This window comes from Pelodiscus sinensis, chromosome 9 (assembly GCF_049634645.1).
Source record: "Pelodiscus sinensis isolate JC-2024 chromosome 9, ASM4963464v1, whole genome shotgun sequence".
NCBI lineage: Eukaryota > Metazoa > Chordata > Testudines > Trionychidae > Pelodiscus > Pelodiscus sinensis.
In genome coordinates, this window is record NC_134719.1 from 36,741,224 (window position 1) to 36,767,192 (window position 25,969).

The 25,969-nt window shown below is 40.6% G+C and overlaps 1 long non-coding RNA gene across 2 annotated transcripts in view; it reads left to right on the forward strand.

Annotated features, from left to right (window-relative positions):
- The window catches only part of LOC142830668 (uncharacterized), a 44,345-nt gene extending 19,681 nt beyond the window's left edge, over positions 1-24,664 (forward strand). Inside the window, exons 2-4 of one of the 2 annotated variants that reach the window (XR_012906111.1) lie at positions 14,258-14,309; positions 18,578-18,786; positions 23,869-24,664. This is a non-coding gene — a long non-coding RNA (uncharacterized LOC142830668). The other variant, XR_012906112.1, reaches the window with a different exon arrangement.
- The last annotated feature ends 1,305 nt before the right edge of the window (positions 24,665-25,969 follow it).

Consider the following 25,969-nt stretch of genomic DNA (forward strand, 5'->3'; position numbering starts at 1 on the left):
TCCAGGACATGTTTTAGATTTAAAACACAGATTAAAGAGGACACATGAGTTTCAGCTAAAATTGCCAACCAAAAGAGTGATTCTATCGAGTGATCTATTTCTTCCCTAAGTGGGAGTTATACATACAGAAATAGAGGGATTTATGTATCCAGAGCACAGGTTCAAGTGCAGCACAGGTGAAAGCTGCTACCAATTGTTTTGTGGCCTATGGCTATGTAAAATGAGTTTGCACCCTCCATCCAATTCCCTATGTCTAGCTCATAAATACCATCACCACAACTGTCCCCCTTGTTGGCAGTCTTCGCAGAGAGGTCAAGGACTGAATGGGTATGGAGACTGAGTTATCTTCTCAGTCCTTTGATGGACTTTACTAGATCTGTCTCTGTTACCATAGTTTCCATTTTGTTCTCTAGATAAGAAAAAGAAGCATTTTAGTGTGTAGTTCACAGAGGCCTTGATCAGTCAATTGACATAGGTTCCCTGCCTGCAGTGAGGTTTAAGGGAGTGAGAAGTGACTATGCTGAGGCCTGTAGTGTGGAGGTAAAAATCAGTCTTTTTATTATTATGCTTGCTTTTTAGACTTGATAACTGCTGTGCATTAGTCACTTGCAAGGAAAAGGACACATTTAATCCAGTTAGATAAGATTTCAGGACAAAGTGCATAATTCTTGGCTAATTTCAGAAGCTCGCAGATTTTGTCTCCATTAATGTATCTATTAAGCTTCACCCCTTTTGCTGCAGCATCTTTACATGGTGTCGCACTAACATTAGCTTTCCCCCTTGTCTGTGGGCTCTCAATTCCATTCTAAAATTTCAGGGCAGCAAGGACAATAGCTTTCCTTTACCAATGCACTTACAAGTCATAAAGGCTTTGTGTGCTGTTAAAACCAAATAATAATAACCCTTCTGTACAACCAATGGCTGACTTCAGCATTATTGGGTTTTTTTAAAGATCCATAACTGTCTTAAAATCACTGTTCCCTCCAGCACAAGAGAGGCTATAAAAATTTCAGGGACAAGGCTTTATTGTCTGTCACTACTTCCTATTTTATTGTCAGTAGCAATTTCAATTCATTTTATTTCAGTGTCAGTGTCACTCCAACTTCTCTCCTCAGCTCTATATTGTGGCCAGAACAGTGATAATGCAGTTATATAAAAATAATATTCTCTGTTTCCACTCCTTTTATTTTAATAAATAGGTACCACAAGCCCATCTGCAAAAATCCAGCACAACAAAAACTGTTAAAAGGCAGCATGTGTTCTCTTGCCCTATTTGCTGTCCTCTGTTCAAAAGGGAGGGATCCCTTTCTATTTTCTGTTTTAGCCTCTATACAGAGCATGACGAAGCATGATTACTCATAGTGCTTAAGTCATTACACTACCAGTATAATGTTTTCACTCTCATAGCCATCCAGAATAATATAACCATCACATAGAAATGTAGGGCTGGAAGGGAACTTGAAAGATCAGCTAGTTCCAGCACCTACATTGTGGCAGGACCAAGTATACCTAGGCCATCCCTGACAGGTGTCTGTCTAACCTGTTCTCAAAAACCTCCAGTGATGGGGATTCCACAGCTTCCCTTGGCAACATATTCCAGTACTTAACTATCCTTATAATTTGAAAGTTTATCTAACCAAAATCTCCACAACTGCAGATTAACTACTTATTGTCTTACCTTCACTGGAATAAAGGGCAATTGATCACTGTTCTCTTTATAACAGCCCCTAACATATCTGAAGACTGTTATCAGGTCTCCCCCTCAGTTATCTTTTCTTAAGACTAAACCTCCCCCGCTTTTGTAATCTCTCCTCATTGGTCAGGTTTTCTAAACCTTTTATCATTTTTGTTGCTCTCCTCTGGAGTCTCTCTAATTTATCCACATCTTTTTTTAAGTGTGGCTCCCAGGATTGGGCATACTACACAATCTGAGGCCTCACCAATGCCAAGTAGAGTGGTATAATTACTTCCCCTGTGCAATTATGACACTTTTGTAAATACATCACAGAATGAAGTTAGCATTTTCAATTACATCACCTTGTCGGCTCACGCTCAATTTGTGAGTCATTGTAACCTGTGGCTAACATGACTAACTTAGCTTGTTTCTTCTTTTAATGTACATCTTCATTGCTTTGTATATGTTAATGCTTGGGAGAAACTAAATGAGAGCAAGAAAGTTTAGTTGCCTGTATAAAATGAAAAAACCTGAGCCTACTTGGAGATAGGTATGTGAGGCTACCATTGAAATCAACAGGAAACCATGTGTATTTATATGCAGGGGCAAAATTTCAACTAAAAGTCAGGTCAATGGTACCAACCCAAATGTTTGCCTATTGGCTAATCAAATAGTCCATCATTTAAATAATGATCCCGAGTAAAGCCTGAGACCCACATTCTTTCTAGGGTGTAATCAGATTCACATCTTGCCTGAGTAGAAACAGTGATCCAGTTTTGTGCAATCACTCTGAAGAAAAGGGACCCTCTCCTCTTTTCAAGTAATCTAACAGACTGATATATGGAGGTGAAGTGAATGGATGACAGTAAGACAAGGATCAATGACTCTTTGAAGTTTACTTACTTGTTTCTATAGAGATCAAAACTTGTAGTATGAACTGCTAACACACTGCTGCTTGCATTTCACCCTGCCATTTCCTATCAGCTAAATCAATGTGCAGCTGATATCCTGCTGGGACTACAACCCCATCCTTAAATTCTCTTTCTGTGACCTAAGCCTATTTTTCTGGGCTCTAACATGGCAGGATCAAATAGGCTTTGTCTTTCCCTTTCCCTGGGGGATTTTCTGCGTACTAGAAAAGGTGCCTTAACACTTTAAATGCTCAGCTTCCAATGCTCTCACTCAAAGCGGCAATATAATGGACCTGAAAGGGAATGTCGTAAGCTCTGTCTTTTCACTGAATTTTTCATGCCTCCCCTTATGCAACCTGATGCTCTGCCTGGCTCTTTGCAGGCTATCATCCATGTTTTGTGTGCCTCTTACTTTCTGGTTAGTTAACAGTTCTGTTTTCCCTTAGTTTCTTGGTTTTCTTCCCCTCTATAGCTTAATACAATGGGCCACAAGAGACTCCTCTTATCACAGTTTAAGGCTTTTACATCTACCTGATATAGTGATTGAAAGGTAGCCATGTTAGTCTGGGGTAGCTGAAGCAAAATGCAGGACAATGTAGCACTTTAAAGACTAACAAGATGGTTTATTAGATGATGAGCTTTCGTGGGCCAGACCCACTTCCTCAGATCAAATAGTGGAAGAAAATAGTCACAACCATATATACCAAAGGATACAATTTAAAAAAGTGAACACATATGAAAAGGACAAATCACATTTCAGAACAGAAGGGGGATGCGGGGGGGAGGGGGAAAGAAAGGTAAATGCCTGTGAGTTAATGATATTAGAGGTGGACCCAAGAAAACCAACAATAGAACACCACTTATCACCTACAGCTCCCAACTTAAACCTGTCCAACACGTTATCAATAAATTACAGCCTATACTGGAACAGGACACTAAGCTCCAAGAAGCTCTGGGAGACAGACCCATAGTCTCCTAGAGTACGTCTAGACTACAGGCTTCTGTCGACAGAAGTTTTGTCGACAGATACTGTCGATAAAACTTCTGTCGAAAAAGCACATCCAGACTACATTGAGTTCTGTCGACAAAGCAAGCTGCTTTTGTCGACATGGTAGTCTGGACGCAAAGGACAGTTTCCATTCAATAACACCTTCTGTCGACAGAAACTCTGTCGACAGAAGGTGTTATTCCTCGTAAAATGAGGTTTACATACGTCGACAAAACTGCTGAGTTCTGTTATGTCGACAGAACTCAGCGGTAGTGTGGACGCAGGTATAGTTTTGTCGACAAAAGTCCACTTTTGTCGACAAAACTCTGTAGTCTAGACACACCCCTATAGACAACCACCTAACCTCAAGATGATTCTTACCAACAACCACAGGACATACCACACTAATACCAACCCTGGTACTTTCCCTTGCAACAAACCCCGTTGCCAGCTTTGTCCACATATTCACTCTGCTGACACCATTATTGGGCCTAACCAACTGAGTTATAAGATCAAGAATACATATTCCTGCGCATCCAGAAATATAATCTATGCTATCATGTGCTGAAAGTGTCCGTCTGCTATGTACATTGGACAAACATCTCAGACACTTCGCCAAAGGATCAATGCCCACAAAACAGATATTAGACAGGATCACAAAGAAAAAACAGTTTCTTGCCATTTCAACCAGAAAGGACATTGTCTCAATGACCTAATCACATGCATCCTACTTCAGAAGACTTTCAAATCTGCACTTGAAAGGGAATCCTCTGAACTGGCATTCATGCTAAAATTCGACACTCTCCGCAGGGGGCTGAACAAAGACCCCAACTACCTTACCCATTACAAAGATAGCTTCCCCAATTATCACCTCTAATACCATTAACTCACAGACATCTACCCTTCCCCACCTCTAATATCATTAACTCACAGGCATTTACCTTCCTTTCCCCGCCTCCTGCATCCCCCTTCTGTTCTGAAATTTGATTTGTCCTTTTCCTATGTGTTCACTTTTTTTAATTGTATCCTTTGGTATATATGGTTGTGACTATTTTCTTCCACTATTTGATCTGAGGAAGTGGGTCTGGCCCACGAAAGCTCATCATCTAATAAACCATCTTGTTAGTCTTTAAAGTGCTACATAGTCCTGTATTTTGTTTCACCTCATATAGGGTCTGAAGGACTTTCCCTTTAGTATGTATCTTTCCTCACTTTGTGTTACAGCACCAAGAGCTCTCCCTTGTCACCTTGATCAAGCAGGCTACACTGAAAGTTGTGTAATACCTGTCGTTCTGCACTACAAGTATAACTAAGACTTTGACTAGCTAATATTAATTTGCTTTCATTATCTAACCTCACAAACCAAGGGAGTGAGGCTACTGTGATAACATGGATTCCACTGCATTGACTGTGCTATGCTGCTGAATAGACTATATTGTTGTTACTGAGCTCACTGCACTGTACCTAATTTCTGACATGTGGGAAATGTAGAGCCTCACAGTGCGTAATGTAAAAGCCTGGAGTTATTCACTCTGGTTGCTGTATTTCCAAGAATGCTGTGTGTCAGTCTGAATAATGATAAGGCTTTTCTCTCTTATGATCAGGTTTAACCATGAACGAAGCAGCTGCTTGATTTGAGCTCTGTGTTGTGCAGGAGAACTTCATGTGCATGCAACACACTGGCCAGACGACCCCTGTTTCCCGCTCTAGGAACCCTGTGCCTGATCTCCCAATAGAGACATACCAGACAGGAGGGCAACTCACCAGCTGGCTTAAAACACACCCTCCAGCAGAAATGGGGAGGCAACACTGAGTTTTTCCACGTAATCTCCCTTTATCCAGTAATAGCACTAGAATCTCGGGTACCTTGCTGCCCAGGTCCCTTCCTCCATTGGCAGTAGATAAATTAGGGGACTGTGGTAAAGATTACCTTGCTATAAGGTGGATGTGCAACTTGTTGAAAGGCTGTATTAAAAGTCTCAGTGGGGTAGTCTGTACTTGCACATCTGTTCATCTTTAAGGTGCCCCCAAATTGCTTGTTGTATTTAAAGTGCAGTTACCAATGGTTTGCTATCAAATTGGGGAGGAGGGAGCTTATCAAGTGGGGTCCAAAAAGGGTTGGTACTGGGTGTGGTACTATTCAATATTTTCATTTATTACTTGGATAATGGAGGGAAGAATATGCTTATACAATTTACAGACACCAATCTGGGAGACATTGAGATCACTTTGGAGGACAAGATTAACATTCAAAATTACCTTGATATATTGGAGAATTGGTCTGAAATCAACAAGGTTAAATTCAATAAAGACAAGTGCAAAGCACTATGTGTAGGAAGGAAATATAAATGCCCAACTACAAAGTATTTAAATAGTTGGCTAGATAATAGTACTGCTGATCAAAGGTTTACAGGGGATCACAGATTGAATACAAATCAATAATATGATGATACAATTGCAAAAAAGACTAATCTTCTCGGGTATATTAACAGGAGTTTTGTATGTAAGACATGGGAAGTAACTGTCCCACTCTATTTGGCAATGATGAATACTTGGCCTCAGCTGCAGTACTGTGTCTAAGTCTGGATCCACACTTTAGGAAAGATGTGGTCAAACCTGAGAGAAAACGGAGAAGAACAACAAATATTATGGAGGGTTTAGAAAATGTGACCTATGAGGAAAGATGTAACTAAACTGGGAGTATTGAGTCTTGACAAAAGAAGATTCAAGGTGGTTTAAGATATGTTAAGGGCTGTTATAAAGAAGATGGTGATCAATTGTTGTCCATCTTCACTGAAGATAGGACAAGACATAATGGGCTTAAACTGCACCGAGGGAGATTTATGGTAGATATTCGGGGGGAGAAAACTTTTTAATGTGAAGATAGTTTAGCTCTGGGACAGGTTTCCAAGGGAGATTGTAGGATTGCCATCACTGAAGGATTTTAAGAACAGATTGGACGATCACTTGTCAGACATGCAAGGGGCTGGGCTTGATGAGCTCTCTAAGTGCCTCCCATCCCTACATTTCTATGAAAAGAGGTTTTCAGCTCACAGCTTGATTTCCTCTCTCTGTCCCCAGTCTCCCCAGATCATAAGGCTGTCCCCTGCTCTTTTCCATACAACATACCCTATGGTGATGTTTTTTGCACCTTCACTGGCGAGAACTCTTCTGTTGGCCTGGGCTCTCTGCTGAGTAGTCTCCTGATGAGAGCAGAGAGCTTTAGTTTGAGTGTAACTTCTTTTACATGGTATGTTCCCAGTCACACACCTGAGACCTGTTTACAAATGTACTGGGAAACAAATAATGACACAATTGCCCCCAAGATGGTTAATGCACAATTCAGTTTTAGTGTTGCTGGGCCTAATTGCGTTTAACCATGTCTCCACACCCCCCAGCAATAACCTCGGTGTGACTCCTCCATGCCAATAAAACTATACATGTGATTTAGTTGGACACTTTAAAGGGAGATTTAATTTCCTTTACTTGTTGTATCATTTTAAAAGGAACCTTTTGTTCTTCAACATCCTCATGTTAAAATTCTCTGTGATGCCTTCCCCCTCCATTACAATAGCGAGAGGTTTACAGACTTTACACAGGGATTTGACTTCTTTCTAGTCATATTTCCGTTACTTGACAGCACTTAAGACTGTCCATTCTTTTCCATGTCCTTACCTGTCTCCCTCTGCATGATGGCTTATTAGCAATGCTGATGGTCTGGGAAGTTCTAATCTGTATCTGGATTCCTTAACTTTTATCAGCCATAAAATGATCAGAAGAATAGTATAAGGCTCATGGTAATTAGTTTCCTATGTACAGCATGTTCTAAAGTGCCCAGTAAGATAAAATATATAGAAAATGTCAATATATTTTTAAAATATAGAGAATGCTACAATGTTCTGTGCACCTTTATACAGTTCAGTTTCCTTGTTGCCAAATTTCCTTGGTTTTTCCCCCTAGGTTTTTCGGTCTGTTATTGCAGTATTTGACAAAACAAACTGAAGACATTCTGCCAGCTCTTTTCCCCTGTTTCATGTGATACTGGAGAGTAATTCACTGACCTCTCACCCTCCTAGAAGTACCTGTCAGGGACTTTCCCCAGGCTCCCATTTTTGGTTCAAGAACAAGTTACAAAAATAAGAGCTACTAGACGTTTTAAAACCTATTTTCTTGTTATCTGCGGTCTGTTAAAGCTTTCCTCTTAAGAAGCTTACAATAATATAAATAACCTACAGAAAAACTGCCCCCTCAATCTGCTCCTATAAATTCCTACAGTTCCATGGGTTTCGGGAATTATATATTGCAACCATCAGCATCTGCAGGCCCCAGAGTCAGAGATAACTATCAGGCAATTCTCACCTATCAAAAATATACTCTGGTATATTCAAAATGGAGGGAGGTTTGGGGGGAGAGACAAACCAAAAAGGTGCACTCAGAGCAAAGAAAGGGAGCAGGTGCCCTCAAAAGGACTGAGGAAAGAGGCCTCTGTCTCATAACTCTAGTGGCTGAGTTATAGCTAGTCTTTTCTCCCCCTTGTGCCAGTGACCATCTGGCTTAGTGAGCTCCTTGACTGCACTTCTCTTTCCTTATTATAAAAAGTCTCTTCAGTTTGTAAGGGTCCAGGGCATCACTTCATCTTCAGGGGCCATGTTAGCAGAAGTAGCAGCTCTTTTAGTAACAGCAGCTAAGCTAGGCATCCTTCTTTGCTGATTAGTTTGGAGTTCCCCTATTTGGTTGGCTTTGTACTGCATACAGCTTTTAGGCTGACAACACTGGAACACCATTGTCAGGACATGCTGTATACTGTAATGTTGTACCGCTCAGGCTTTCAGAGGTGCTCAGGAAATAATGAGCAAAAACTAATTAAGAAAAATGAAGTACAGTAGGTTCAGCCAGCTGCATCAGAGTGTGAAATGGATCCATTGTAAAACAAAATAAAACATGGTACAGTGGCACTGCAGGAGCACCAAACTCTTAAAGTGATTGTCAGATTTCCAAGATGCCAGAAAACAAATATACCTGCAGGACTTGTTAAAATGTCTGGAATATATTAATCATGTATATTACAGTAGTTCCTTGCCCAGCCAGGATCATAATCCCATTATGTGGGGCACTGTGTAAGACATAGACGAGGAGACACTCCCTTTCCTGAAGGGCATACATTCTAAATAGATAAAACAAACACATGGCAGGGGAAAGGGATATGCCATAGGCTACATCTAGACTGCACTGTTAAATTGGAAAAAGATACACAATTGGCATGTCATTTTTCAATTTACTTTAGAAAGAGGCTCTTTTGAAATTTGGCGCTTTTACATGGTGCCAAATTGTGAAAAAAGTGCTCTTTTGAGCCATCCCTTATTCCTCGTAGAACAAGGTTTACAAGGATGGCAATAGAGCACGTTCATTCTTTCGAAAAAATTTTTTGAAAAAGCGGATGCGTTCCTCAGAGGAATACTTCTGGTAATCCAAAAAAGCAAAGCAGTCTAGACATAACCATAGAAGCTGAGCAATCAATGTGATGGGAGCAAACATGTTACTTCTATAATTTTGGGAAGAGGGTTAAACAGGAAGGGGGAAACTAAACAAAAGGACAAAATGGTGAATGTTGAGGAGGACAAAGCAGATATGAAGAGAAAACGTGTGAGGGGAATCTGTGGAGTGAGACTGAGGTGAAGAGGCTATGAGAAAGGAAAGAAAGGGTTTGGAGCAAACAGTCAATTAGTATGGGGACAAAGATAGGACACAGAAATATTGGTCAGACTAAAGAAAATATTTTACATGTTATATCCAGAATGTATATAGAATAACAAATATTACCAATCCTCCTAGAGGGAAAAATACCAACATTTTAAAAATTTGTTCTCTACACTGAATAAATAAAATAAAAACTTGGCATCCAGTTTTATAGCCAGAAGAATATTTACCCATTTGTCCTGTAGTCGGTGCTTTTTCTGACAAAATAATGAGCATGAGATAATGATCACCGAAACAAATTTATCCTAGGAAATCACTATTGATGACTCACTACTTGGTAAATATTCACATGGCCAAGGATCGTGATTTTTTTCCCAGGGCCCTTTAACAAAGCAGAGTGAGTACGTTCTAGGGGAAAATCCTATTCCATGACAGCCGGTGGTGTTGAGGTATACTTAACTCATTTTGAAGGACATGTGAGTATGTGTGCGTGTTTGGCAAAGTAAGTGTTCATTTTGGCTGTATTCTTTCATAAAATGTGGTCTGTCTGACTTTCTGGTCACATTCATTTGGTACATTGTCCTGCTCCAGAAGGTGGTTGTAGAAGTTAGGTATCTAGATCAGAAAGGTGTAGTTAAGACTAGGCATGCTACGTACATTATTGCTGTCAAAGAGCATGTCTACACTGGAGAGTTATTTTGAAATATGAAGGTGTGTGTCCACACTACCAAGCCTGTTATCATATATATAGTAGCCTAACGTCTGTGACTCTGTAATGCTGAAATGCTGGCTGTTCCCTCTGGGCAGCACTGTTGCCTGAAACGCTGGCTGTTCCCTCTGGGCAGTCCATGCTGGATGAGGAGTGCGGGGCCCAAATAACCGCTTGTGCCGCTTGCTCCCCTGTGGCAGCCCACCTGAGCGATGCAGAAGTCAGCCAAGCTCCACGGCAGGAGGGGAAGGGGGCGGGGTGGTGATGTACACGGCCAGGGGTGGGGCCTGGCCGTGTACGTCACCGCCCCACCCCCTTTGCCTCACACCATGGCACTCAGCTGACTTCTGCGCTGCTCAGCTGGACCGCCGCGGGGGAGCCCAAATGGCTGCTTGCTCCCCTGAGGCGGCCTGGCTAAGTGGCGCAGAAATCAGCCAAGCGCCATGGCGGGAGGCGAAGGGGGGTGGGGCGGTGACTTGCGGCGTGACAGCAGCTCTAGGCCCCCGCCTCCTAGCTGTGAACATCACCACCCCGCCCCTCTTCGCCTCCCACCATGGCGCTCGGCTGACTTATGCGACGCTCAGCCGGGCCGCTGCAGGGGAGCAAGTGGCACAAGCAACCATTTGGGCTCCAGGCTCCCCATGCAGCACAGGGAGTACGGACCCCAAACAGCCATTTGGGCTCTACGGTCGCCCGAGTGAGAGGCAGGAGGGGGAGGAGAAGAGAAAGAGAGAGACAGAGAGAGAGGCAGGAGGTGGAGGAGAGCTGAGAGAGGGAGAAGGGGAGGCAGTAGGAGGAGAAAGCGAGAGACCAGAGGCTCAGGAGAGAAGACCAACATGGAGGAGAGACCTGAAAATCCCATCTTATGACAGGCAAATTGGCTAGTTTCAAAATAATGGGCTTGTCATTTTGAAATAACTTCTGCTTGTGAAGAGGATTAAGCTTATTTTGAAATAGTTATTTCAGGAGTTATTTCAAAATAACTGATTTTGAAATACCCTGGTAGTGTAGACATAGCCTAAGTGCCCCTAACGTATCACTTCTATTTAAATCTGTATTTAGAACCAAGTGCAACTCCTGTTAAAACCAATTAACTCCCATTGATTTTAAAAGGAACTAGATCAAGTCTTCAGGCGCTTTGAAAACACAATAAATGCCCTTGTGTAGAATACAAAAAGAGACAAAATAATGGAAAATCCTCAGTCTTTTAAAGCTTGCCCTGACTAGTCCAGTTCCATGTTGCCAGACCATCTGAGAGGCCTGCAGCCTACTTCCTGGGATCCTCACTCAGCTCCTATGTAGTAAGAGGGAAGAATGCTACACTGTAGGACTGCCCTAGCATAAAACTGGCCCTGCTAACTGGACAAGGGAGTTTTTCATTTTAAAGCTGGACAGTCCTATGAATGTCAGGACGTAAGTTTATCCTGTAATAGCTCTATTAGGGCCCTATCTAGTAGGGCCGGATTAAGGGCGGCGACTAGTCGGGCAGCTGCCCGGGACACCAACCTATGGGGGGTACCTGATGGCAGCTGTAAGGGGTGCCATGCAGCTGGGTACGCAGCGCCCCTTAGAGCTGCCATCAGGCACCGTGCACCCGATTGCAGCTGTAAGGTGTACAGCGCGCCGTGGGGCTGGGCCGCACATGCACTGTGTGTGCGCCCAGGGATGGAGTCGCACATGCATCGTGCACCTGCTGCCCAGGATGCAGGAATGGCTTGAGGCGGCCATTTCAAATTGCAGAATTCTAAAAAGGAAAGAAAATAAGCACGAAAATTGGTCAATTTCATCATTTCTTTGCAAGCTATAATTTACAGAAAGAATCAAATGAATGGTAGTCCAAATAAATTAAAACATAAAGCCCTGAAAAACAATATTTACTTTGTACTGTCTGATAGACTGTATGGAAGTGGCTAAATTACAAACCTAGAAAATAGTTTTTGAATGGAAAATACTATTACAAATGCTGCCAAAAGGGCATCTTGAATACTTAGCAGTACATAAAATCAGGACAGGCAGAAGTACTCTAAAATATGCTAGAAAATTCCTCCACAATAATAGGATTGCTGCAAGAATAATGTGCTTTATTTTGCATCTAAAATCCTGATTTGAATTTGTCTTGGTTTTCCTGGGGTTCTCTCTTCACCCCAACTTTTGAAACCAATTACTTTTATTAGGAACACTAACTGATACTTCACTGTTAAAATGCTTGCTAGAAATATCCAACACCTGCAGAGAAAATTATCTCTAAAGGTTAACACAGTGGGGCTCATACATAAAATGTCAAAGGACAGCTTACATCTTCTCTTTCTCTCTCCCCACCCCCAAAAGAAATCACCCAGTGGCTGTCAGAGACAGTAATCAAAGCTTTTATATATTGGGGGCACTGCCAAATTTCAGCAGCAGTCAGCAGTGTTAGAGCTGCACAGTGTGTGCTATGCTTCTGCAAGTATAAGAAGCTGAGCTGTGAGAGCTTGAACAAACCCACCTAACAGGCAGGATCCTGTTCCTTTCGAAATAACCCTCCCTGAACTCTTTAAGACATCCTAAGGTGGGCTCAGTTTAAATCAGTACATGATTTGAGAGTGAAAGATTTGAGGGCAGGAAAAACTAAGAAAATACTAGAACTGAGTCATAAGAAGAAACATGTGAGTCCCTGATGCCAGTCATCATTATTTGAAGGATGCAATAATACCTATCGAGGAATATCTGATCCAATGAAATCTGCAATAAGACATTTTGGGCAAAGGGGAATGCCCATTTGCCCTATAAAGGTGCAATACAATAATGGAGGAAGTTAAATTGTGTTTGGTCAGTTGCTTCGTAATATTACATGGATACAAACAAAAATTAGCTCCTCAGGCTTTGAGAATATCATATCAGTTATTCTGTATTGTGCTCCCTTACTCTCAAAATAAATTCTTTCTTTCCCTAACCAGTGGCATGGTAAAACACCAGTAAATTCCCAGTCATTCCCTAATGTGTAGGCACTAGATTACCAAGCCAGAGAATCAGGGCAGATCAGAGAAGCTAAAAGACGTATGCCCAGATTGGATTTTTTTCACTGCAGTGTAGCCTTTTATTCTGAATGAATTCTACACACCTAACATCATGGACAGAACCAGAAACTATGGGCCTTTATTTGAACAAGTTCTGCATGTAGCTTCTCACATGAATAGTCCCACTGAACTCAATGGGCTGCTCACATGTGCTGGTGATTGCTGGATGTGGCTCTATTTCAGTACTTGTTAGAGCAGTAAGGAAGAGTTTCTCCCTTTACTGCAAAGAACAATCATGGTCCATGTTTGGTTGGTTGGCTGGCTGGTTGGTTGGTTGGTTGGTTTTTGCTTATGAACGTTCCCAGCTGCATTCCAAAAATAGGCTGGAGAAACTGCAGCAGGTACCAAGTAATCAGGACAGGCCCACACATCCAAGACTTCTCTTCCAGTCTCCAAAATTTCATAGCATTACATAATGATGCAGCCTGAGGCTTTGAATGGACTCCCAGATTTACACCACAGGGATGCAAACCCCTTCCCTTGTCTGATACATGGAAAAGAACGTCTTTGGTGCTGAGCACACACAGGTTAATCCCCACTAATTAGCATCACACACAATGAATGTACAGTGCAATGTCCCTTCATAATAGTTTCTGCTCCTCCCCACTCTCACAAGGGCACCACACTATATTGTTTACATGGAAACTAGAAGGAAATTAGCCTAACGTGCAACAATACCATGAGTCTTTTGTATGACATGTTTTTTTCATTGTCAAACAGCACCTGTTATAAAACATTCATTAATCTCAGGGCAGAAATACATATTTTTTACCATCTTATCTGCAGTGATAGGCCTGGTTTTGCTTGGTTTTTGGTTTACTTTTTGTTCTGTTGTCTGATTTGGCTTCTTTCATGGTTGCTAAACTTGACTCGTGTGCCCAGTAAACCTCCAGACATGCACAATGGTTAGCTATTACAGCAACCATTTGCTTTTCTTGTTGTGCAAGCCCCGGTGTATGTGTATATGGTCTTGAATCATGCAAGGGGAGTCTCTCTCAATCTGGCATTTCCTATCTCAATTTGTGTTTGACTAGATTTTTTTCCTATGTGCATGCTACTGCTTTTCATTTAGTGACTTTAATTGGTGCAGATGTTTTGCATCTCTAACAGAGGAAGTTAGTAAAGTGTTGCTTCTTAAGAAAATCATATACTGTTTAAGCTAGTTCAAGCAATGTGCTATGCATGCAAATGTGTTCATTCTCTCCCTCACATTGTTTTTAGATCTCTGGGCCCACTGTCAGTGATGAAGACATGGAGACACTTTGGGAGTGAAGTGAGATAATTATCTGGTCTTTAAGCTTTTATAATATGTTGATTCTTACATCAGCTTTGGTAAAACCTGCACACAGAGTGTCTGTCTTGTACACCTTTTCTGTCATTTCCAGTGGCTAAAAGCCATGTATTGGGATGTTTCTCTTTTTAGCCATAACTCCTTTCAGTTTTTATGTTAATATGGATTTCTGGACTCAGAGCTGGTTTTATTCTGTTTGTCACTGTATTGTACAGATGTAGCACTGTGATAGTTATTAATACAATGTCTCAGATGATACCTGAAACTTTGGTGCCATGACAAGCAAAATCATTGAGGGCCCATATTGTTCATCAATGTGCATAACAGGAAACCACTAAACTTATATTAATAAAAGCAGGATTTTTGAGCCTATCAAGCCCCTACAGCCCACTTTTGGAGGGACCATAAGGTAAAGGTTATTCTCAGCTTTCATTGTTATAGAAAAGAGAGGGATAAAAACTTGGTTTGCATCATCTTAACAACATAGAATCATGGAATTCTAGAACTGGAAGGGATCAAGCACCATCTAGATCATCCCTGATAGATGTTTATCTAACCTGCTCTTAAAATATTTCCAGTGATGGAGATTCCACAACCTCCCCAGGCAATTTCTTCCAGTGCTTAACCACCCTGACACTTTGGAAGTTTTTTCCTAATGTCCAACCTAAACCTCCCTTGCTGCAAATTAAGCCCATTGCTTCTTATTCTATCCTCAGAGGTCAAGCAGAAAAATTTGTCTCCCTTCTCCTTGTAACACCCTTTCAGGTACTTGAAAATTGCTATTATGCCCTTCTCAGTCTTCTCTTTTCCAAACTAAATAAACCCAGTTCTTTTAGTCTTCCCTCATAGGTCATGTTACCTAGACTTTTAATCACTTTTGTTGCTCTTCTCTGGAGCGTCTCCAATTTCTCCACATCTTTTCTGAAATGTGGTGTCCAGAATTCGACACAATACTCCAGTTGAGGCCTACTCAGTGCAGAGTAGAGTGGAAGAATCACTTCTCACATCTTGCTCACAACACTCCTGTTAATGCGTCCTAGAATGATGTTTGTTTTCTTTGCAACACTGTCACACTGTTGATTCATATTCAGCTTCTGATATGCTATGATCCCTAGCCCCCTTTCTGCAGTACGCCTTGTTAGACAGTCACTTCCCATGAATTAATATACATCAATGCAAATTAATCACTGGGGCTGAAGGTTTGTTGCTGTTCTTTTCCTTAAGACAAAGAGTTATTTTCAGTCCCCCTAGCAGCCTCCAAGTCTAGCCCTTGGGCTGTGAGAAAACTGAAGCCAGAGGTCTCCTTTTTTTGAGAGGACCCCAAATTTGTTTGAACCAAAAAACAGGGCTATGTAGCACTTTGAAGACTAACAAGATGGTTTATTAGGTGATGAGCTTTCATGGGCCAGACCCACTTCCTCAGATCAAATAGTGGAAAAAAATTGTCACAACTATATATACCAAAGGATACAATTACAAAAAATTTAACACATATGAAAAGGACAAATCAAATTTCAGAACAGAAGGGGGATGAAGAGCGGAGGTAAATGTCTGTGAGCTAATGATATTGGATGTGATAATTGGGAAAGCTATCTTTGTAATAGGTAAGATAATTAGCATCCTTGTTAAGACCTAAGCGTAAAGTGTCAAATTTAAGCATGAATGACAGTTCAGAGGACTCTCTTTCAAGTCTGGTGTTAAAAGGTCTTCGAAGCAGGATGCAGGTAATCAGTTCATTGAGATAATGCCCTTTCTGGTTGAAATGGCAAGAAACTGTATTTTCTTTGTGATTCTGTCTAATATCTGTTTTGTGGGCATTGATTCTTTGGTGAAGTGTCTGAGATGTTTGTCCAATGTACATAGCAGACGGACACTTTTGGCACATCTAGCATAAATTATATTTCTGGATGAGCAGAATTATATTCCTTCTGTTCTGAAATTTGATGTGTCCTTTTCATATGTGTTCATTTTTTTTTAATGGTATCCTTTGGTATATATGGTTGTGACAATTTTCTTCCACTATTTGATCTGAGGAAGTGGGTCTGGCCCACGAAAGCTCATCATCTACTAAACCATCTTGTTAGTCTTTAAAGTGCTACATAGTCCTGTATTTTGTTTCAGCTACACCAGACTAACACGGCTACATTTCCATCAAATTTGTTTGTGACTGTGAAGTGCAATGCTGCCTGATTGCCACAGGAAGCCTGCAGGGAAGAAGCATATGATAGCCATAAAGCCGTCAGTGGTAGTCAGTTGTTTTGCTGAGCACTCTCTGGGTACGTCTAGACTACATGGCTCCGTCGACGGAGCCATATAGTCTAGACATACCCTTTGTGGTGTCTGCCACAAAGTAGGGCAATTTGATAGCATGAGAAGCTGTATGGACAAAGCCAGGATTGAGAATTAGAGATTCCTTTATTCCAATCCTATTTCTGACCTATATTCCCTTAGCAGTCTTGGTAAGTAACTGGTTTTTTCCACATTAGTTTCCCCATCTGTGAAACAGAAGTGAGGATAAATCCATTAATAATTTCAACATGCTCAGATATTACAGTAATGAGGGCCATATAAGTAGACCCCTACATGGATGCAAAATTTGTAGCTGTATGCACATCCATATCTGCAAAAATAAGCTGGATGTGGATATAAAGCAGACTTCTGCAAATTTGCAGAGTTCTGTATGCAAAATTTGTATCTGCATCCACATCCATATCTGCAAAAATGAGCTGTGGATATCCATATCCACGAATGTGGATACCTGCTGTAGATATAAAGTGGATATCCACGGATTTGCAGAGCTCTACAAGTAAGAACAAAATAGGATCAACTACTATCCTATTTCCTGTTCTTAAAGTGTTGGGGAGTTACACTAGCTTGAGAACATGTTATCTTTTCTCCAGTGTAGGATCAGAGCATTGTTAGCCTTCATGCCTATTTTTATTCCTTTATAACACTTTCTGTGTTAGTGCTTCTATATTGATCCAGTCAAGGATATTATTGGGCATCCTGAAGACTGATGGAGGATAAAAATACAGAATATTTGCTTTTATAGTGGGTGTTTCAGTGGACCCAACTTCAAGTTTTAAGCACAACTGACAAACTTCACCTAAGTGTTGTTGCATTTGTTGTGTTTGTGAAAGGTGATGACTTAACAGCTCTGGTGACCCAAGACTTAAAAAGAGGAACAACTGTGTATGGTCAGCATCTTAATGCTTCAAGCTTGATGTGGAAAGATTCTCTTTAGGGCTGAGATGGTCCTTTGGGGTATGTCTACATTGCAGTGTTATTTCGGGATACCCGTTATTTTGCAATGTTTTTCAAAATAACAGATGTGCTATTTCGGCATCCCGGTATCCCTTATTCCATGAAAGTTCAGGAATGACTCAAAATAGCACTTTATTTCAAAATTTGGTGCTATCTATACCAAATTTTGAAATAGCCTATTTTGAAATAAACTTGAAATAAGTACGCAATTTGCATAGCGCAATTTGCATATCTTATTTTGAGTTTAGAGTGCAGTATAGACATAGCCTTGGACTCCACACACTGGAGGCTTTTAAGAACAGGTTTGAACTGTCAAGGATGGTCTACTTATTATGTAGGCCTGCCTTGAATGCAGCAGACTGGACTAGATAACCTCTCTAAATCCCTCTCAGTCCTGCATATCTATGATCGTATTCCTCTCCGCAGAAACTATCAACAAAGATACTGATTGAGATCATCTATGGTTGGTGGGGGTTTGGTGTGGACTTTGCCAAATGGAACAGATCAATAACTCATTTTATACACACTTCCCAGCATCTTTCCCATGGGAATTCCTCTCATTCACTATAAACCTGGGCCAGTGGTGAGCCAGTGACTTGGGGTACATCTGTGCTGCAGCAGGAGCCTCCTAGTTCCGGTAAATATTCATGAACGCAGGGCTTGAGTTAGCACACTAAAAACATCAGTTTGGCTGTTGCAGCTTGGGCTCTCAAGTCCACCTGACCTCTTACAAGGTGCAACATCCACACTGCTGTTTCTCATGCATTCACTAGAGTCTGCTTGTTTGAGTCTCTCTAGCCATACTGGGAGGCAGATTCCCAGCTGCAGTGTAGACATACCCTTTGAAGGAAAAGGCTTCACACTATACGCAAGGGGTTTGCAGAGGAGCCAAATGGATACACAGGGGCTAACCTTGCAGCGTTCTGAAAGCTTTTGTGGTCATTCCCATTAACAAACTGCTCATCACCATCCGTATTTCCTGCCAGAGCAAACTATGATGGCCAAGATTTGAAACCAAGTTACCAAAAATGCCTGAGAACAACTCTAAAATGCAGCCAGGACTATTTCCAAACCAAAGAACAATGCTTATGGTCCTGTGATAGCAGAAGAGTCCCTGGAGAGAGAACCCCTATTGGATGGAAGCAAACACACAGCAGGCCTCTATAATAGCAATGCTGGAAGACAAGCTTTAAAGGTCAGAATTATTAAAGGACATTAATTAGGAATCAGATTATGCTCTAACTGCTTTCGCAAATTTAGGCACTATGTACAGACACATGCTGAAGAGGGTGCAGCCAGCTGAAACATATTTGATTATTTTAAAACAAAATGTGTCCTCCTCAGAACAAAGATTGAAAAACATAATGAGAAAACAATGCGACTTCCCACTGATTGGCTATAATGGTGGCAGTACATAAGCTACAGGAGGACATAGTGTTAGTTAACCAGATGCGAGCAAATACATTCCGAATGTTAGGCTCCCTATTAGGGGAGAAATGAAAAGATGGGAAATTCTTTTCTGAACAAAGGCTACAGTGTCAGATGAATGAGGAGTTCCTACAATATGAGAAAGCTACCAAAAGATAATTAATAGTTTTTAGGTCCTGATGTGGAATCCACTGAAAACAATGGTAGTCATTCCGATGGGCGTTAGTGGTAGGTCCCAGATTTAGCCCTTAGAATAACCATTAAGGTAGTGGTTTCTGTCATGGATATCAGGTCTAGAAACAGCATCCTGAAACTGACCAATACAAAAGGAGAGAGAGATTAGAACAGAAACAGTATACTGATTTTCCCAGTGCGTAGACCAAAAGTGCAATCTAAGAGTATGGCCCACCAGAACATAGGAGCTTCTCTGTTGTAGGGGAGCAGTTAGCCAATGATTTTAGCATTTCACCTCTAGATCAAATATTACGGCTTTGAGATCTATTCTGTTACAAGGGCTAGGAAAATGCCTGATCAAACTGGCAATATCTTACCTTTTAACAAGAAAATAGAAAGCAATTAGAGGAAAGATCTATCTACATACATTGTTTTAAGTTTCTTGCATTATTGTTAAAGGGGGGGCAGAGAATTCAGCGCTAACTATGGATTAACATCCAAATTTTGAAGGTGTTTGATATATGTTATTAACTTGTTGTATTATAGATATAAAAGCTGGCTGGATTTTAGTTCAAACCACAGAATCCTAGGAGTCTGTTAGAATTCTTGCCTCTCTCTCAGGGTATATCTAGACTACAGGCTTCCGTCGACAGAAGTTTTGTCGACAGATACTGTCGACAAAGCTTCTATCGACAAAGAGCGTCTAGACTACATTCAGTTCTGTCGACAAAGCAAACTACTTTGTCGACATGGTAGTGTAGACGCAAAGGACAGTTTACATGCAATAACACCTACTGTCGACAGAACTCTGTCGACAGAAGGCATTATGCCTCGTAAAATGAGGTTTACCAGCGTCGACAAAACTGCTAAGTTCTCTCAACGTTATGTCGACAGAACTCAGCGGTAGTGTAGGTATAGTTTTGTCGACAAAAGTCCACTTTTGTCGACAAAACCCTGTAGTCTAGACACACCCTCATAGTCATTCTTTTCCCCAGCTTTGGGCCTCAGTAGTGCATTACACGTTCCACATATAAGGTACAAAGACTTTACTGAGTGATATTAACCCGCGCCTTTAATTTGAGAATTGTTTCTTATGCTACACATAAGAGGTTGAAATACAAAAAAACATAAATTGGAAAAATAATAACTATCGCGGGATATGTCTGTAACGTTATGAATAGCTTGGAAAAGAGAACATGTCTTAGAAACAGAGAATCTTCAGCCCAAAGTCAAATGTATTTAATATCTCACCTGTGGATTTCAACTGCACTGGCTCAACATCCACTGATGAAAACAGCATAAGACTTCTAATTTTGATGGGGTCATGTAGATTGAGGTGAGAACTCTCCAAAGATTCTCTGCTGAGTGCCAGTTTTTAATGAATCCCATTTGTCTTTCTTTATTAAGTCTGCTATTATCCCTGTTTAGTCTTGTCATCAACCCATTAGCTAGAATTTCATACCACAGTTTAGAAGAGAAATTAGCCTATGAGTGTAGCACTCATCATCAGTCAGTTTGCAGTTTATTTAATACAGTTTATAGTTTATGAATTCAAGAAAATGTAACCTGCTATATTGAAATGACTAACTGCTCCATACAGGGAAATACTTAGGGCAAAATAATGATGTTGCATTCAGATGAGAAATATATAGAAAAAACATGCTGTTGGTAATACATATATAGTTACATGGCTATTTGAATGAATTAGGATACCGCTAAGACCATCTATTTCAACCCTATTATTTGGGACCAGGAACTTCTTTAGTACAGTAATAAGTGGATCTAGATTAAATGTTTTGGTGAATAGTTTTTTGGGTTGAAAAATGCAGTTTCAAATTGACTGACACTGTTCATGAATTTAGGTTAAATTTTGGCAAATCGTTTTCAGGTGAAAAAATTAGGCAGAATTCCAAAAAGTCAAATTTTCATTTTGAAACAATGTTGCATTTCACAGTAAAAATCAAAACAAAAGCGTACAATACACCAGGAATTGAAACAAAATATTTAGTTACAAGACAAACAAAATATTCTGTTCAACCCCAAATTATTGTTTTTAATTCCCCTTTTTGACAGCTGAAACCAAAAAGTCAATTATTTAAGTTTACCCAGTTCTAGTTAGTGATAAATCTCCAGAGGTTTGGCATCAGTTCCAATAGGATGAGCATCCAAAAAATTAGTCAAGCCTTTTGGTTTGTAGGATATTAGATATCCCAAAAGTGGTTAAACACCATGGCTGTGTCTACGCTGGCCACTTATTCCAGAAAGTCAGCCGCTTTTATGGAATAACTTGCCAGCTGTCTACACTGGCCCCTTGAATTTCCGGAAAAGCACTGACTATCTACTGTAAAATCATCAGTGCTTTTCCGGAAAATCTATGCTGCTCCTCTTCGGGCAAAAGTCCTTTTCCGGAAAACTGTTCTGGAAAAGGGCCAGTGTAGACAGCACAGATTTCTTTTCCGCAAAAAAGCCCCAATCGCGAAAATGACTATCGGGGCTTTTTTGCGGAAAAACGCGTCTACATTGGCACGGACGCTTTTCCAGAAAAAGTGCTTTTCCGGAAAAGCATCCTTCCAATGTAGATGCGCTTTTTCCGGAAATACTCATAACGGAAAACTGTTCTGTTTTAAGCATTTCTGGAAAATCATGCCAGTGTAGACGTAGCCCATGGAAATGGATTAGATATAAAGTTGTGGAGTGGGGTTTGCAAAATATCTTGGGTTTTGTCCATGCTGAAAATACTATGGATAGGTCTACACTACAGAGTTTTTATGCAAAAACAGCTAGTTTTACAAAAACTTGCAGAGCATATACACCTCAACTACATTTTTGCATAAGTAAAATGAAAGAACAGAGGGGGGTTTCCAGTGTACTTATTCCTCTTTCTATGAGGAATAACTCCCTTTTGCTCAAGAGCTCTTGTGCAAAAAGGTGTGTGTGGATGGGGAACAGGGGTTTTTTGCACAAAAAGAGGCAACTGAAAAAAACCCAGGTGCCCTGCTGGCCATTCTGAAAATAGCAATCAGAGTTTCCTTTCGAGAGAGCGTCCATGCAGTCTGGATGGTCTCTTGTGCAAGAAGTTTTTGCAGAAGATCTCTTCCACAAAAGTCTTCTTGCACAAGAAGCCTGTAGTATAGACATTGCCTATGAGAGAGCCTCTTCTAACATTTAGGAATTTCCATTGTTTTCAAAGCCCAAAATAGCAGGTATGGCACTATACGCTTTTAAAATGATATGCCCATATTTCTACATTTCCAGGAGTTTTCATTTTTGTCTCATTGCTGAGTGAAGATTTGGACAGTGGCAATCAGCCTTACAGAGCTCTACAGACACTTCATCAATGAATGGAATCACAGAGAGCCATGAATTAATCATGAAGTGATGCTGTGGCATTGCTTTGTGATACTCAGTATGACTTTGTCAGATGCTGATGTAACACCATGATGTAAACATTGCAAATATTTGAACACCACATCATGATTATTTTGTGCTATCCATCCAATATTGCCTCGTTTTTTCTCTCTTCCTCCTGCCCCTTCGCTTCCTACCCCTTCTTGTAGTTGATAGGCAAGTTGGCATTTTTTCTTTCACCTTCTTTTCTCTAGCTGCTGAGCTAGCGAACTAAGGACAGATCCCAATGATTCAATTCTATTTGCTTAATGTCCCCACATCATGGTGCATATAATGAATAGTGTGAGGATGGAACCCTCCTTTGTCTGAAACAAGCACAGCTCTGATCAATTTCAGAAGCATCTCAGAAGATGCCTGGAAGAGTTTCATGCAACCCTAAGACTATGGCAGTGCTACAGAGCATTCCATCAGGTAATCAGGGTTGATTAAATTGACTGAAATATATAGAGAGAGCCATCCTTTGGCTCTCTCCCCAGTGTTGGATAGGGTTGCAAAGAGACATCCCCTATCCATCTGAAATTCTACTCTCCCTTGAATTTATGGATAATTTGTTATACTTGTAACCTAACATGTTAGTTTCTTATTAAGGATAATTTAGATGAAGTAAATTCATCTATTGCAAACTATACATTTTAAAGAAAAACCCTCTGTAGTTTTCCTGTATGTTTTCTCTAGCTCAGACACCTTTCTTTTCTTTCAGGCAAAGGCACTATGACCCCTTCACCTTCCATTCCTTTAGCCACTCAACAGCGTAAATCTCTAAAAAGGTTGGGGCAACCAACAATTTAAATCTACTCTTAGCTATGGCTGAAAAGTCTATTGTAGATTCAACCTCAAGTTTTAATTCTATAAAGGGCAGCTCCTTTCTTACCACCCACACAACAGCTAGAATTTCTGGCTGTAAGTCTCTACTTTCCAGCTGCCTTGGGACTGTATTATTCTGCCCCATCTAGACAATGGATGCTGTCATAAAATTCTGTGGCTCATGTAACATGCTATTTACATTGGTGATAATGAGGGCTGTGATCAGATTGGAGCTGGAAAATTGAATCAGTCTAATTCCAGGTTGTTCTTCCTGCTATTATATTAGAATACACAAGAGGCTGCTGAAAGCCAGCATTTGTTTGGGGATGCAAGCTAATGTTCTGTTTTAGAAAATGCTCTTTAAGGGTCAGAGAATGTTAAATAAGTCTGTCCTAAACTGAAATAAATTAAAGAAAAAGTATAGGTAAGTGGATGTTAATTCTCTGTCCTTTGTTTGAATTAGGATGGTGATAGTTGAAAATTGTTGCCATTGGATAATATTTTGGTGGTATCGCTTTCCAATGCCTAGTGATCAGAAATGCATGATACAAAAACTACCCTGTAGCTGGCTTTGACAGCTGTGAAAATTAAAGTTCTCTCTCCAAAGAACTGGTACGTATGTCCCTAAAGGAGTCTGGCAGCATGCCTGTCTTGGAGTGCTAAACGTCAGGGGTGAACACAGTACATTACCCACCCGCAGTCAAGTGCGTCTACTAAGTGTGCCAGCGGGGTGCCCATTGTGATGATGTGGACATGACCAAGAGGACTGATAGAGACCACAAACTAATTTCACAACCGATTACTGAATAGTATTGCTCAGATGATGATAACTTTGGGGCATTACTAACCTGGGCCAATTGTAAACCAATGACTCGGATGGAAAAGCGACATGTACTTTTTGCCTGTTGCCTGAGATATACAGTCTCCTTCTGCTAATAACAGATGTCAGTATCTATTTTGTCTTGCAAATATTGGTTTAAATGATTAGCCTGTTGTTTAGTACAATTGTCTTTATTGTCGTGATTAGTTTTCATTTTCTCTCTGGGATTCATTAAATCCTTTTCTGGAGCCCTCAGGATCATTGTGCCTCCATCCATCCTCCTTCACAAGTCCCTGCCAACCCCAGCTCCCTCAGCTAGAACTTCCTGGTGAAACACCAGAAAACAGTGCCAGCAACTCCTTCTGTCCGACCCCACTGAATCCAATATAAGGGGGCAGAATTTGTCTCACTTATTATTTGTATTACTGTAGTTCCTATGGGTCCCATTCATAAATCAGGGATGCTTTGTGGCTGGCACTGTCGAAACAAACTAAGAGCCATCCCGCATCATCTGTAGCACTGCCAGGAATGGAACTTCTTGGACATGTATATAGGACTCCAAATCTCCAATCCCTGACTCCTAGGTAGGATCCGTTTATCTGACAATTTAAGAGGAATTAATAGATTTTTAAAATCTAATACCAATGCTTTTTTAGGGGGGGGAAGGGGACTAGCGCTATGGATTTCTAGTATATCAAAGCAGACATATGAAGACTAGATAGATAGATGGATACAGCTGGAGGGTTGTACTAAAGCTTTGATGATCCCTGAGGCATGGATTTGTGATCTCTGTCCTCTTCATTTTGAAAACGAGGTACATGTGAAAATGACAAGCATTTTAGAAGACTTTGCAGATTATTATTATCCAATATAAAAATCAGCTAATGAAATGCAGCTAAATGAAAATAGCTCAGGATATTAATTAGAAATAAAACATACATTCTCATTATGACACTAATCCGATAGTATCTGTGAAGACACAGCAATAGTACAGTATTAGGAGGGCATTAGAAATATTTTGCAATATATTACGCACCAGTACCAGAAGTTATATCTACATAGGCTGACTCTTATGTCTGCTTAGCCCTACCCAAATCTTTTTCATCTTGGAAAAAGTCCCAACTCTAGGGGACCTGTTATAAGGCCACATAGTATGAACCTTTGACTGATTAGCAGTTACATAGTTATGCTGCCTGAGAAGCAAGAAAAAATAAAAAAATTAATGACAGTTAATGTATTGCAGTAAATAACACAATGTGGTTCTCCAGCTACCTTCATAGCAAAGAAACTTTCCACTTTTTCCAATGTTTCCCTTTCAGCAGTGTCACATAATTATGCCTCTTCAGAAGCAGTTAATTTGTGAGTAGAGTATCAATCATTGATAAGAGTATTAACGGTATTGATCATACAAGAAGAGAAACATGCTTGATTTCTTTTGTCAATCCATTAAAAACATTTACTCTTCAAACATAAGGCAAGAATAGTATGGTTTAAATGAATATTTAGCAATTGCTTTCCTACTTAAAAAATGCAATCAGTCATCAGTGAGCTAGTGGTAACTTAGAAGAGCTTTATTGGGACTGAAATACAAGCATTTAAAATAAATGTCCTCCTCCTACTCTTGGCTTCACACCTTCTATCATGCTATCCCTCAGGCTTTGGAAGAGCCTCCCACATCCCATGCATTGAACACTCATTTTTTCCTCCTCCAAATGCCTCTGAAAAACCCATTCCTTTGGATGAG